Genomic DNA, 14899 nt, shown 5'->3' with positions numbered 1-14899 from the left:
CCCTTGGCTAAGTGCTAGAAATACAGGCCTTGCAAGTTATACAAAACAGCAACCAAAGGAAATTTCTGAGAAATTTGCACAAACTCCCAAGCAAGAACGCGACCCTAGCATTTTTAGCTGTGGGTTTATATTGCACATGTCGTATCCCCCAAAATAAATGAAGTAAACACACGTTTTGTTAAACAAAAAACAGTCCCCCTTCTTAGGAGGGACCCTTTATGTTATTAACCAAAATCATTTTGGGGGGGGGGGTGGGGCTGAAGGGGTAATGTGTCCTACCTGTACCCCCGGGTCGCAGGACGACTGGCAGCAACAATGGTGGTCTCCCTGTTGACGAGGCCTCTTGCTGGCGGGGCCAGTAGTGGCGACGGCTGGAGTCCTGCTCCGGCGTTTGACCCATATCGTGTGGCCGGCCGTGGTGCAGGCTGACGACATCTTCTGCCAGAGATGATGCAGAATCAGAGTGTCCAGGGCCCGCTGTCGCCCCGCGGCTATCGCTAACGGTTAGCCACAGGCTAACTGCTAGCTACAGGCTAACGGCTAGCTATTGAAGCTGCGTAAGGTGGAGTGCAGGCCTGGTCACTCCAGATAGCCAACTGCCTAGCCCAAAGAAAGGGCAGACTATGCTCGCCTCCCTCACAGGACGGCGTTGCCAGAGATACAGTGGCGTCGGCAGCGAAGCCTCGTTTGTACGGGCCGCTGCCGCCCTAAGCTCGGGGACAAAAGACATGCAACTCACTTGCGTACTTTCCTCCGTCTCGCTCGCATCCCTCGCGGCGGGAGGCTCAACTCACTTTCTCTTTTTGATAGGCGGGAGCCTACGTCCAGTGCGGAGGGCAGTAGGGCATCCCGTCTCGGAGGTGGGACTTGAACCCAGACTCGGAGTACGGGGCTCCCAGGAAAACAAAGCACACTCTGCCGAGGGGAGAGAGCTCTGTCTTCGTGGGGCGTCAAACAAGAACTCCCCGCCCCCTCCATGTAATCCTAATTGTCCATCGGATGCTACAGGCTAACGGCTAACTATAAGCTAACGGCTAGCTACTGTAGCTGTATCGGACACGATGGAGAGGTAATGGAGGAATCCTCGCCTGGAGCCGGCTGTTCTGCGGGGCTGTATGCCTGAGCAGCCGACCCTGCACAACTGACACATCCGTTTAGACCGCCCGCCTCCGCCACTCACCGCCAATTGACGTGAGCAAGCAGAGATGGAGAGCCCGCCCCGCAAGACACCACCCACCAGAGAGACCGTCGGACTAGCCGACTACCTCACGCAGCAATAGTATCCAGCTGCACAGCCGGAGAGCAACGCTGGCAGGGGAACTGCCCAGCGATGCGCACTCCCCTCCGGGCGCCGCTGAGGCTCACCTGCCTGCCACAAACGTGGAGCAGGAAAGCCCCACTACGCCCAGAGGAAGCCCGAATGTGAACCGCAGGTGGAGGTCAGAATAATCCTCTAGACTCTCCGGTGGTGACGACATTATTCTTTCTTTCTCCCGTAAATTAGTGAGAGAGGGAAAAACAAAAGACAATGCCAACACAGCTCCTATAACTAACTAACTACTTCAGCACTGATCTTGAAAAGGTGATCTACACGTACTTCCAGGTGGTGAAAGTAGGGAAGGAGCTGGTAGTATGGCCATGGCCCCGCTTATATGTGAGCGGATGTGGCCGTGGCCAGGCAGGTGAAGGAGCGTGCATGTGGTTGAAAGTTTTCATGATAGCATATGATTAAAGGGACAGTTCCAATAGAGCAGAGCGTAAAGCCATATGAAATATAACGGGTAAAGGGGAGGAAACTTCTCAAGGGATATTTCTTTGAATTGTTTGGCTTTCAGTGTAAATGACCACTTCCTGTTCTGATCTTGTGAGAAGACTTGGGAGTAGACCTGGGTCTGTATATAACCTGGGGCAAAGTTGGAAATGAGCACTATCACCCATCACCCATTTCATGATGCATATGACGGAGAAACCAGCTATTTGAATAAAGACCAGATGATGAAAAGCCCGCTCGTGATTGAACTTCTTGTATCCAGCTTTCTTCAGACTATAACGATGGTAATATGATCCTTTCTTTCAAATATGAAACGACACAATCAAATGTGTTCCCCGTGGAGAGAGATGATGACCTGTCCCCACAGGCGGGGGTGCTTTTTTAACTCCTCCCTCCCTTAAAGCCATTTGCCTATGACTACCTAAAAGAAGTTGGCACATTGGTGCAGTGGTTAGCACTGTTGCCTCATAGCAATAATGTCCTGGGTTTGAACCCCAGTAAGTGTTTTTTTTGTGTGTGGAGTTAGCATGTACTCCCTGTGTTTGTGTCTTTCTGTGTGGAGTTACGCCCTAGACCACGGTACTGGCATTACAACTGAAGTTGGTCCTCAGGCGCTGCACTGTATGGCTGCCCACTGCTCCTAAGTAGTAGGATGGGTCAAATGCATGAGGTCAAATTTCCCTAATAAAGTATAACTTAACTTAACTAATTATTAATTAATTATTGAGAGGACTGAAGACCTGAGATTTGCGTTCTGCCACCACACCTACACTCAGTTATTTATAGGGGTCGGCTTTGGCAGAGCATGGGGGGGGGGGGGTGTAGCTACTTGGAGGGTTTTAGGAGAGAGAGAGAGAGAGAGAGAGAGAGAGAGAGAGAGAGAGAGAGAGAGAGAGAGAGAGAGAGAGAGAGAGAGAGAGAGAGAGAGAGAGAGAGAGAGAGAGAGAGAGAGTCTGTGTGGGGTGGGAGAGAGAGAGAGAGAGAGAGAGAGAGAGAGAGAGAGAGAGAGAGAGAGAGAGAGAGAGAGAGAGAGAGAGAGAGAGAGAGAGAGAGAGAGAGAGGTGTAGCCTCTTGTCACCATGCTGGCAATTAATTAATAAGCAGCTCCTAGGGGAGGGAGGAAGGATTGTCCCCTTACGATGAACATGCAAAATTAACATAACAAATATAGTGTTCCCGCATTTGTTTCGTACACTCTGTGAGATGTATCACAGAAATACTGTAGCATGAATAGTATTCATATGTTTGTTTTGTCAATTATTCAGTAGGGGAGAGTGGGGTAATTTGTGCCAAAGGGCAAGTAGTGTCACCTCTGTTATCTAGAAAACCATAGAAGAAGTTGGTCATGTGACAACATATTTTTGAAGAGGCATCCATTTCACTCAACCTGCAAAGAAGGGAGACACATGTAAGCACATTTAAGTTCAAAAAACATTGTTTTGCCCTCCAAAGTAAAATTTGTATGATCAAGGTTTTTTGATTGCTGTGTTTGAACAATTATAGACAACTTTGAAAACAGTTCACACATGTTTTAATGCTTTAGTAAGCTACACCATGAGTCTATACAGTTAGCATGATGCTAGCTCAAAACAGCTGGGGGATGCATTTCTTTCAAAATGGTAGGCTTGGGGTGATTTGTGCCAAAGTTGTTGGGTAAGTTGTGGGCCAAGGGTTAAGTTGTGCCAGATGTTCCGTTTACACATTCCCGCCCGACCACGGATAAATCCAACGATTGAGGACCAACCACGGACATGTCCGTGGCAAGGTTGTTTTGGCTTTTATTCCATTGTAATAACCTACTCGATGTCACAGAGCAGCACTGCAGAAGTACCCTACTCTTTGAATTCGAAAAAGTGCATTACCGGCCAGATCCTCTTAGGGGCGCTATCTCGATAATGCAGTGTTCCCTGTGGCAGAAGTTGTCTTGTTTTTTATGGAACTCCAATGTAGTTTTCTGCTAACATGAAGCGATGCCTATATCCTGTAGCTTGGAATACGTTTTGGGGTGCGGATTTCAGTGTGCAGTAAAGGAATATATCATCAGCCAATGGACATATCAATCTACCATATGGCGATCGATAACTGGGAAATCATTTGGGGGGTCCAACCGGCCCACGGTAAGATCTTTTTCACGTAAATTACATGCTGATCAGGGCTTGTTATGATAGCCATCCACCCGGTCAGCGAATGTGGCTACTGAGGCTAACTCGGTTATTGGTAATCAATAATCAGAAACGACGTCCCCCGCCCCCCCCCACCCCCTTTCATGCATTCATGGTGGACCATCATACCGATTATATGCAGTTTGAATTTTAACTGTAGCTTCTGTATATCCGAAATGCCATTGGATTTAACGTTAGTAGCTTAGCGGCCTGTATCTCGCCTTCCAGGAAATATATTAGACCAAATCCCTTATAACGCTTATATTCAAGACGCTATAAAATGAGAACGTATTGATGAAAAAATTATTTCTTTAAGCCATTTTGAAGGGACGGTTTATGGTGTCAATTGACAATGAGAATGGACAGATAGCAATACTATAAAGTATAGATTTAGCTCTACAAACAACCCCATGGACTATGCAAGTCTATTATGAAATGCTGGCCATCTAGAGTGATTTTAGATGGATCCAAGTGGCCGCGAAAGTGTTAAGTTGCCCCAACTTATAATTATTAACTATATCTATTACTTTATTGTATTTTATTGTTATTGTACATTGTATTCTTACATTTGATCACTAAAACGATGTGATATTCTTAATTTTAGACCAAAATCCATCATGCCACGCAGATACAAACGAAAGACAGACAGGGTTTCAACTCCTCTTGAGAAGTTGGAAAGAGCAGTGAACGAGGTGCATCAGGGGAAGACTACATGTCAGGTTGGAAATGAGATGAAGATCTGCAGGATGCTTTTACCGCTTTTGAGATTAAAATGATCTGTTTTACTTAAAATTATCAATGGCACAATTTACCCCAGTGTATTCTCTCTAATGTCACAACTTACCCCGCACCGGGGGCAAGTTGTGCCACAAAACCACTTTTTCTTCTAAAGCTATATTTCTGAAACAGTTTATTTAAGATCCAAAATGATTGTCCCCAGGGATGCACAACATCCTAAACTATATGTACATATTTTAGTTGGGGGCATTACTGTAATCCCCTTGCTTTAAAGGCACTTTAAGTAAAAATTGGCACTGCTAACCCCACTCTCCCCTACTATGGAATCACTACATTATTTAATAATAATAATAATAATAACTTTATTTGTATAGCACTTTTCATACAGAGGTTGCAGTTCAAAGTGCTTCACAACAGTAAAAAATACAGGCATAAGCGAGCACAAAAAAGATAGACAGGTAGCAAGGTATGGTAAATCACAGTGTTTCACATTAGGATCTAGCATCCCAATAGGCTCTCTATTTACAGTTTCATTCAGTATAAAAATTGTTTATAATGATTCAGTTTAAAAATAGTCAAAAAATTATCAAATAGAACAGACACACAACAGGGTATTTAACATACAACAGAGCAGTGTATCAGTAAGTAGAAGTAAAAAGTGTGATAAAATAGTTCTCTTAAATTACAGTGCATACAGTAGGAGGTAGTGAGATAAAATTAGCATAGAACCGACACATGAATTTGATAGGCAGTGTATAAAAGTAGGCAGGGTAAGAATAGTGCAGGTAAGTCATTGAAATGCCTGAGCAAAGAGAGCTGTCTTTTGAAGATGTCTAGCGAGTTGGCTTCCCTGATGTTTTGGGGTAGTTTGTTCCACAGTTTTGGGGCATAGTTGATAAAGGCTGCATTACCGATCCTCTTTTGACTGTTTCTGGGAGCCTCTAGTAGTCCAGCAGCTGATGATCGCAGTGCTCTTGCTGGCGTGTAATTTATTAGAGTGTTGGCGATGTAACTAGGTCCCTGTCCATTTAGAGCTTTGTATGTAAGGAGAAGGACCTTAAAGTCAATTCTAAATGTTACAGGAAGCCAGTGTAAAGCAGCTAAGACTGGACTAATGTGCTCTCTCCTTTTGGTTCTAGTTAGCAGTCGGGCTGCAGAGTTTTGGATTAGCTGAAGCCTCTCTGTGGTTTTCTTAGGGAGACCTGTGAAAAGTGCATTACAGTATAGTCTAACCGGCTAGATATGAATGCATGAATTAGCTTCTCAGCATCGTTCTGATTAATAAATGGTCGTACTTTTGCTATATTTCTGAGATGGAAGAACGATGTTTTCGCCACTTTGCTAATATGAGAATTGAAGTTCAGTTTTGAATCTATGATAACCCCGAGACTAGTGACCTCAGATTTGATCCAAGGGGTTAGTCCTCCCAGGTTCTTTATTAACGTTTCTTTTTTAGTTTTGGTGCCGATAATTAGAATTTCAGTTTTGTTCTTGTTTAGTTTCAGGAAGTTCTTACTCATCCATTTATTTATTGCCAGTAAGCAGTCTGTAATGGAGCTAATCGCTGTATCATTTGGTTTAGCAGATATGTACAGTTGTGTATAATTTCTGTGGTAAATATATAATGTAGTGATTCCATAATACTTCTGTAGTGGAATATTATGGAAATGTAAGGTGTATGCACTATAGTATTCCCGGTTGTTTTAAGATAGGAGTAATAATGGTATTACTATACCGGTGGTATGGTGTGTACAGTACAAAGAAATGCATGTTACGGGCGGGTGGGAGACATGAAAGCACCCCAGATGATAGACTGCCATCACGCGTCTCCCCCAGTCGGACTGATAACAAGGAAGCATTTTTCTCGGCATGTGAGCCTGTTTATCCCTCCCTGTCTCTTCCCAGGCATTCAGCTCAAGGTCACGCTTTAAAGGGGAAAAGGCTGCACACATTTCTTCTGCCGCACCCCCCCCCCCCCCCCCCCCCAGGGGTCAACTAGTCAGGGACTAACGCCAATGCCAAAACAGCCTGCTTGTTTGTCAGTCTGGTACTCTGTGTGTGTGGGTATGTGAGTGTGCGTGCGCACGTGTGTGTGACAGATAAATGGCTGGCTGCCATAGTGATCCGGCCTCAGTCCTGATCTTCCCTGCTGAACCCTCACCATTATTAAAAGCAGAAAAAGACTAGTTCACTCTACCACCGATGTGGTGTTAGGACATCAAGTGAAGCAACTCCCTTCTCTCAGATAGACCCTGAACCTTCCCATCTTCCAACTCTCTACCCCTGTACAGTAGTTGGTAATGCTGGTGTGTGTGTCATCCTACACACACACTGCAACCAGACTGAGCAGGGTTTATACTGTTCCCTCACTGTGCAGGCAATTTAATTAGCATACCGTCAGATTCCGTCCAGTTGCCCCCCCAGGCTCGCTGTGGTGACCTTTACCACAGTTTGAACCTTCTCCCACCGTTAAATATACATATTCCACTTTAGCACGTTTCCGTGGGAATCACTGAGATGCGCTCCTGACATTTTTTCTTTTCTTGCTCTTTTATTCCGAGGAGGCACGAAGTCCTTGTTGGCATTTCCAATCCAAGTCCGAGTTTCAGAGTGTCCCCGGAGAAATGGCTCGATAAATATCTGTGATAGGGACTTTGTGCTCTCTGAGATGCGCTCTGCAACAGACTCAATGTGTGTGTGTGTGTGTACTCATATTTGGAAGTCTTGGCCATGTATATAAATGCACCATGAGTGGTCTGAGAATTGCTGCAATGTGAAAGAGCCAAACAAATTGCCAAATATTGCTCTGTCTCAGCTATTATCGGCAGCTTAGCTGTGTGGAGAAGGAGGTGCTATGTGTACCATTTAAGTGTTCAGTGCTGCTTGGCCCCAATATATTTGATTCCCTGTTTATGTAATATAATTTGTGGAACCAAATAAAGTATTAAAATGTGTGTGGGTGCATTTGTATGTGTATGAGTGCATGTTCATGCGCTTGCACGCGCTGCACACATGTCCATGCGGCGAGTGTGTGTGTCGGTGTTCACACGCACAAGTTAGAATTCACTGGTTTTTATGAGCCATGGATTCACGTTGTATTTGTGTCCGGTGTCCAGGCTCTGACAGGGCATGTCAAATCATATCTCACGACTAGACACCGTGGGATTCTTTCCCGACCGGGAGCTCTTCGCATCCACCTCGACAAGCAAGTCTCGTTGTCATTTTCCAGCCATCTATGTGTAGAGGCTACTGTCTGTCCCGACGGGGTGTTGCTGTGCAGCCACGGATATAACGATGGCTGAGTGGGAGTGCGGGGGTTGAACGTGCCGACGGGGCTGCGTGTGGGCGAGCGAAGTGGAGTAAATAGAAGGTTAACAGAGTATGTGGCCCGGATCAGCTGGTATGAATAGGTTCTCTGAATGCTTGAGTAGGTTGTCCAAGTCATGCCATTTGACATTTAACTATTTGTTATGTACATGTATGTATGGCTAGAAAACATGACAAAGAGACCATGAGAGAGTAGTGTTGTTTCTGTGGTGTGGAAAGATTAAATTTGTAATCCAAAGATGTGGATTTAATGGAATAAATGGCTCTCACAGTACCGTTAGAAATGTGATCCCTGGGGACACGTAAGCCTACTCTATTTTCAACCATGAGATGCCTTTGAGATATGAAGTCCTACCAGATTGTGCTCTCAAGGATCCGCGTGCCTCCTCTCACACATTTGCATTCGCCACACGTCTGTGAGCATCAAATGCAGTCTTTTATTTTTTTTGCAAAGTGTACTTTCAGAAAATGTTTGTCAAGGCTGATTTTCATGCGTAAGCTTATGAACTATTGCTCCGACCTTAGTCCTCTTAGAATAAATACAATCCAAATGGAACATGGTTTATTGAGCACTCTTCTCTGCTTCCTGAGCAGCAATTACCATCTAAGTGTCAGCGCTAGCTCGCATGCTAACTATGCTATTACACTGAAGCAGAAGATATATTCATTGTATTAAAAAGCATGTTAATTGTTTTTCATACTTCACAGAATTAAAGTGTTTCATTTATCAGGTCGTGTTGTGTTTAAAAGGTCTGTGCAATGTCAAGTATTTTAACCATGTTAATTGAAATGTTCCTCTTAGGGCCTTGTAATGTTGTGGAACGTGTACATAATTCATAAGGTACTGTATGCACATGTTAGTGAATGCATACATTATGTCAGCAGAATAGTATGTCTACATTTTCTACATGGTCTTACAACTGGGCATGGTCTAAGTCTGATGTTGTGCCTCTGGGCATCCAGTAGCTGTTACGTCTCGGGTATTGAACCCAATATGCAGATACAGAGCAATGATAGACAGGTCTTGTTCAAACCCAGTGTGGGTGTATTTAATAATAATAGAATGGTCAGGTATAGGGTAGTCAGCCAGGCAGATATCAAAACGGGTGCAGGTCCTCATACATTCCGGGAAAAGGCAAGGAGAGTTGTCAAGCAGGTAGGGATCAGAGCATGTCTTGTCGAGAGCCAGACAAGCAGAAGATGGGTTAGACACGGTTGAAGAACAATGGTCACCTCTGTGGCCATGAAATGTTTTGAGAGGCTGGTTAAGGATTACATTTGTGCCTCCCTCCCCAGTGATATGGACCCTATGCAATTTGCATACAGGCCAAACAGGTCCACTGATGATGCGGTCTCCCCATGTACTGCACAGCACCCTCTCTCACCTAGACTGCCAGAAGGGGGGCTATGTGAGACTGTTGTTCATTGACTACAGCTCAGCGTTCAACACCATAGTCCCCACCAGACTGGTGGACAAGCTGATCGAGCTGGGTCTGAGCTCCGCTCTGAGCGCCTGGATACTGGACTTTCTGAGTGAAAGGCCCCAGGCGGTCAGGGTGGGGGGTCAGACCTCCAACACCATCACCCTGAGTATCGGGTCCCCCCAGGGCTGTGTCCTGAGCCCCCTGCTGTATTCACTATACACACATGACTGTGTGGCCAAGTTCAGCTCCAACTCCATAGTGAAGTTTGCGGACGACACAGTGGTGGTGGGGCTGATCTCTGACCACGACGAGAAGGCCTACCGGGAGGAGGTTGAGGTACTGGAACGCTGGTGCCAGGACAACAGCCTCCTCAGGGACGCGGCAAGTAGGGGTGCGGTGGGGGCTGCAGCACCCCCTGCTGGCGGGGAGTGTAACTGAAACTGCAAGGTTGTTTTGGCTTTTATTCCATTGTAACCGAGGCTACTCAATGTCACAGAGCGGAGCGGCACTGCAGATTTACCCTACTCTTGGAATTCATTGCCAGATCGTCATAGGGGCGCTGTCTCGATAATGCAGTGTTATTAACAGCATGTAGCCGACACATGAACCGGTTGGGATTCGAATAGACGCGGCCTGGGAGCGTCAGCGCTTAACTGGAAATCCGTTGGTAAAAAAAGTAGACGCAGCCTGGAATAGTTTTGGGACGCTGAATTCGCAGTAAAGGAATATATATCTGCGGTTTCCCTGGCGTGAACAAGCCAGAAGAACTATCCGAGCCCCCGGGAGGGTGGTCGAAGACCTTTTGCATGTCGGCGATCATGTATGCGGGGAACGAATTGCAGAGGGAGGGCGCAACAGGTGGGGTAAGCTGGGCTGTGATGTGTGCATCAAAACGGTTACATTGTTTGTCTCGCACGCTCCGCAGAGCTGAGCGTGAGAGTGTGGAGTTGGGCAGTGCAGTGGTCTCCTCTAGTGAACGAGAGTGTTGGTTTACCAGACGTTATTATTATATCACTTATCTCAGCACCCCCTCATAACACGTTTCAGACCCTGTTGAACGCTCTGACTCAATAGTATCCATCTGCAGAACGTCAGCCCCAGCACTCTCAGGCCCCACCCACGCTGAATGTGATTTGACCAAAGCAGAGTATACACACAGACAGTGGAGCTGTTTGCAGATAGCGAGCATTGTGACTTGTTGCGTGGTGGCGATGTCTCGCAGACAATACAACTACAAGTATAATTATATAATATATATATTTTATAAAAAAAAAAAATTAAAAAAAATATATATATAATTTTTTTTTAATTAAAAACGATCTATATCGCAGCACCCCCACGTCCCGCGGACTTCCGACATCCCTGTCTCTACACTTTGTTTAACTTAACAGAGAAGCTAGAAATTGATGCACAACTTTTAATAGCAGCTATGAATTGTGTGTGTGTGTGGGGGGGGGGGGGGGGGGGGGGGGGGGTGTAACTGTATAAAGATACCCTTTTTCCCCCATGCTTGCCGTGTAAATAGAATTTCAGTGGCTCAGTAAATACGCTAACATTATATCATACCACAAGTCACGTTGATTTCATGTACAGTCATCTTGATTACTCTCTCGTCCTATCTTTCTGCTTGCCTCCTTCCCCTTGTAAATGACACATTGTTTATAAACAGTTTGTAAACAAAACAACAACAAACAAACAAAAAGTGTCACGCCTCATTATTATCCTCATCCCCCTGCGCCACCTTCTGCAATTGGACCTTGCACCTGTCACTCACTAGGTACCTCCTGAGGTACTTCCGGAACTTCCTGTCCCGGACGCCTAAATATTAAAGGCAACCAACTTGTGTCTAGCCACGCCCAACTTGCGTCTAGCCACGCCCCCGCGGCGACGCTGCAACAGCAGAGCGGAGCGCCGTCGCGGCAGCATTATGTAGCAGTAATCCCCCCTTTTTAACATTGACAACTAACTCAACTGGCAGCGCTGCCTTGCTGTGGATCCTGCAGTCTGTTGGTGACAAGTTCGATTCCCTTCAATTATTATTATTTTTTTTTAACGTGCATTCTTTCGCCGGTTAAGTTTAGGCATGTTAACTTTAAGCATTGTTTCGGAGTTGGTTAAGGTTAAGGTTAGGCATTGTTTCGGAGTTGGTTAAGGTTAGAAGGGTTAAGTTTAGGCGCTGTTAAGGAGCTGGTTAAGGTTAGAGTTTGTCTTAGAGAATGGCAATATTCTTTCGGAGTTGGTTATGGTTGAGGTTAAGGTTAGGCATTGTTTCGGAGTTGGTTAAGGTTAGAAGGGTTAAGTTTAGGCGCTGTTAAGGAGCTGGTTAAGGTTAGAGTTTGTCTTAGAGAATGGCAATAGACAGCCTATTTCCGCGCTGCAGCGCGAGGCAATAGACAGCCTATTTCCGCGCTGCAGCTCTCTCGCGCTGCCGCGGTCACATGGGCGTAGTGGCCAATCAGAGAAACGCTAAACACAAGTTGGTTGCCGAAAATATTCACGCGTCCCGGACGCCGTAGATGATGGGGCTGAGGAAGCGCAGCAGGATGTAGACGATCAGGTAGTTGGCGAAGCGGATCTCCAGGACGCGCCCGGGGAAGATGAGCCGCAGCACCACCTCAAGATTCAAGATTCAAAAGATTCAAGAGGTTTATTTGTCACATTCATACCAGGGCATACAGTGAAATGCGTGTGGTCATGCCCGCTTCGAGCATCCGCTTCGCCAACTACCTGATCGTCTACATCCTGCCGCGCTTCCTCAGCCCCATCATCTACGGCGTCCGGGACAGGAAGTTCCGGAAGTACCTCAGGAGGTACCTAGTGAGTGACAGGTGCAAGGTCCAATTGCAGAAAGTGGCGCAGGGGGATGAGGATAATAATGAGGCGTGACACTTTTTGTTTGTTTGTTGTTGTTTTGTTTACAAACTGTTTATAAACAATGTGTCATTTACAAGGGGAAGGAGGCAAGCAGAAAGATAGGACGAGAGAGTAATCAAGATGACTGTACATATGCTCATGTTGAAATCAACGTGACTTGTGGAATAATACTAATAATAAAATAGACAGATAAGATAACCGATAATAAGACATAAGACATAAGATGATGGGCATGATCAAATAGACATGCTAAATTCCTGAGAAGGCACTGGGTCCTATGTACACTACTATACAATATACAACTTGAACTTTATGTCATTATGCTATACTTACTATATCTAAACTATACTATACAAGAACCACATCGGTTCTACCTTAAATATACCTTTATTTTCCTCATTCCTTTAAAGTGACCTTTCGATTTTGTTTAAAGTGACATTTTTGTTTAAAGCGACTGTTTAGCTCTTTCTGCGCCATACCCGAGAAAAGTCGGGTTTCGCCACCATGCATTGAGAGCCATAACCAAGAATTCTCGGGTTTTGATCCTTTATCAGTATCGCCTACTTTTTGAACTGGGAACTGGGGATATCGCTTGTCTTGTGATCCACTCCAGCTGTTTCCGCCTGGATCACAACATAGCAATCAGTGGGAGATTTGGTGCCTTGAAGCTATTCTTTCCCGTAGCCATGCCCAATATACACAAGTAATTGCGATCGCCATGGGATCGACTGGGATTTATTCATTTTGGAGTACTTTCTGACTGAGGTAAGGTCTATCTTAGGTAACCTGCTGGTATTTCTTTAACGTAAAACATGCTTCTGTACCGATCACAGTGTCGTGTTTTACCGGACGTGAAACATGCCCGACAAACACGATAGCAGTTTCTAGTTAAAACGACCTCCCCCCCCCTTGATGATTTTGTGAAGACACATATGTACATGGTATATACCTTTGATTTGGAAGTATTTGGGGTTTCAGGCGATCAACCAGAACGATTTGGGCATATTGCATATAACGCGTCATATCTCGCGATCTAGGAAAAAAGACTGGATTATTTTGGAAAGGGGCGATGTTTAGCGTGTAATAGCGCACAAACTACAGTATGTAGAAATTAACTGATTAGTCAGTGATGGACTATGAACAATGCCTGTCAAATGAGCCATACTATTGTCTCCATAGCTATAATACAGAGCACACGATGGGTCCGCAAACATCGCTAAAATGGTCAATAACGCTGGCACCATTGAGTACAGATGGGGAAAGGGCGTGGTGGCGCCCAATGAGTTAAAGCGATTGCAGCACGTGTGTTGTGTTGTGTGCTCCTGAACATTGGTAAAAACCAAGGAGCTGATCGTGGATTTTAGGAGAAAACAGCAGGGGACACACACACCACTGAGGATAAACGGGGCTACCGTGGACAGGGTGAGCAGCTTCACATCTCAGAGGATCTGACATGGACAACACATATAGACTCAGTTGTAAAAAAGGCGAAGCAGCGCCTCTACCACCTGAGACAGTTAAGGAAGTTCAGAGTATCGGGGAAGATACTCCAGTCCTTCTACTTCGGAGCTGTAGAGAGAATCTTGACTGGAAACATCACTGCCTGGTATGGAAACAGCACGGCACAGGACAAGAAGGCCCTACAGAGAGTGGTACGGTCAGCTGAGAGTACTACGGGTATTGCACTACCACCCCTGCAGGTCCTATATAACAAGATGTGCAAATCCAGAGCCTGCAGAATAATGAAAGACCCTCACCACCCCAACAACAGCCTGTTCAAGCTGCTGCGGTCAGGCAAACGCCTGTGAGACTTCGGCTCAGCTTCTTCCCCCAGGCCATCAGAGTCTTGAACACTGAACTCTCCACACACAAGCACACATGAGCACACACACAACACACACACTGTACACGCTCACACACTAGCAGTCACTTTAACATAAACACACACACACATACTCATGCTGCACACGCTCACACTTATGGTCACTTTACAAAATGAAAGGTCACTTTAAAAAATTGTATAGTATAACTTGAGATTGTATAATATAGCATTGTATAGCAGTGTACATAAAGACCCAGTGCCTCATCCGTAGCTAAAAGTGTACTGCACTATCACAGGACCTAGCATGTCTTACCATGCTCTTGTAAAACTCATGTTACATATACCTGATATGCCCTACTTTTATTACTTGTATTATTGCACAAATGTCGAATTCTCATCCTATTGGATCTTATTATTGTATTATGACCCCCCGCATTTCACTGTATACTTGTATGCCGTGACAAATAAAACTCTTGACTTGACTTGACTTGAATATGAGAGAGCAGAATAACACGACTAACGGGGAAATACGAAGTTACGATCTGGCGGCCTCATGACATCTCGGGCGGGGTTATATCACTGACGTAATTGGCCCACTGACATCAATCAGCTGCTCCACTGACAGTGGCACACCTGCACTCTACACCTGACTTAACAAGAGAGAGAGAGAGAGAGAGAGAGAGAGAGAGAGAGAGAGAGAGAGAGAGAGAGAGAGAGAGAGAGAGAGAGAGAGAGAATTTAGAATTTTAACGAATTTAATCTCCTTATTTCTCCCATCCCA

Source organism: Notolepis coatsorum (assembly GCF_963971535.1).
Source record: "Notolepis coatsorum genome assembly, chromosome: 6".
NCBI lineage: Eukaryota > Metazoa > Chordata > Actinopteri > Aulopiformes > Paralepididae > Notolepis > Notolepis coatsorum.
This window is presented reverse-complemented; position numbering follows the sequence as displayed.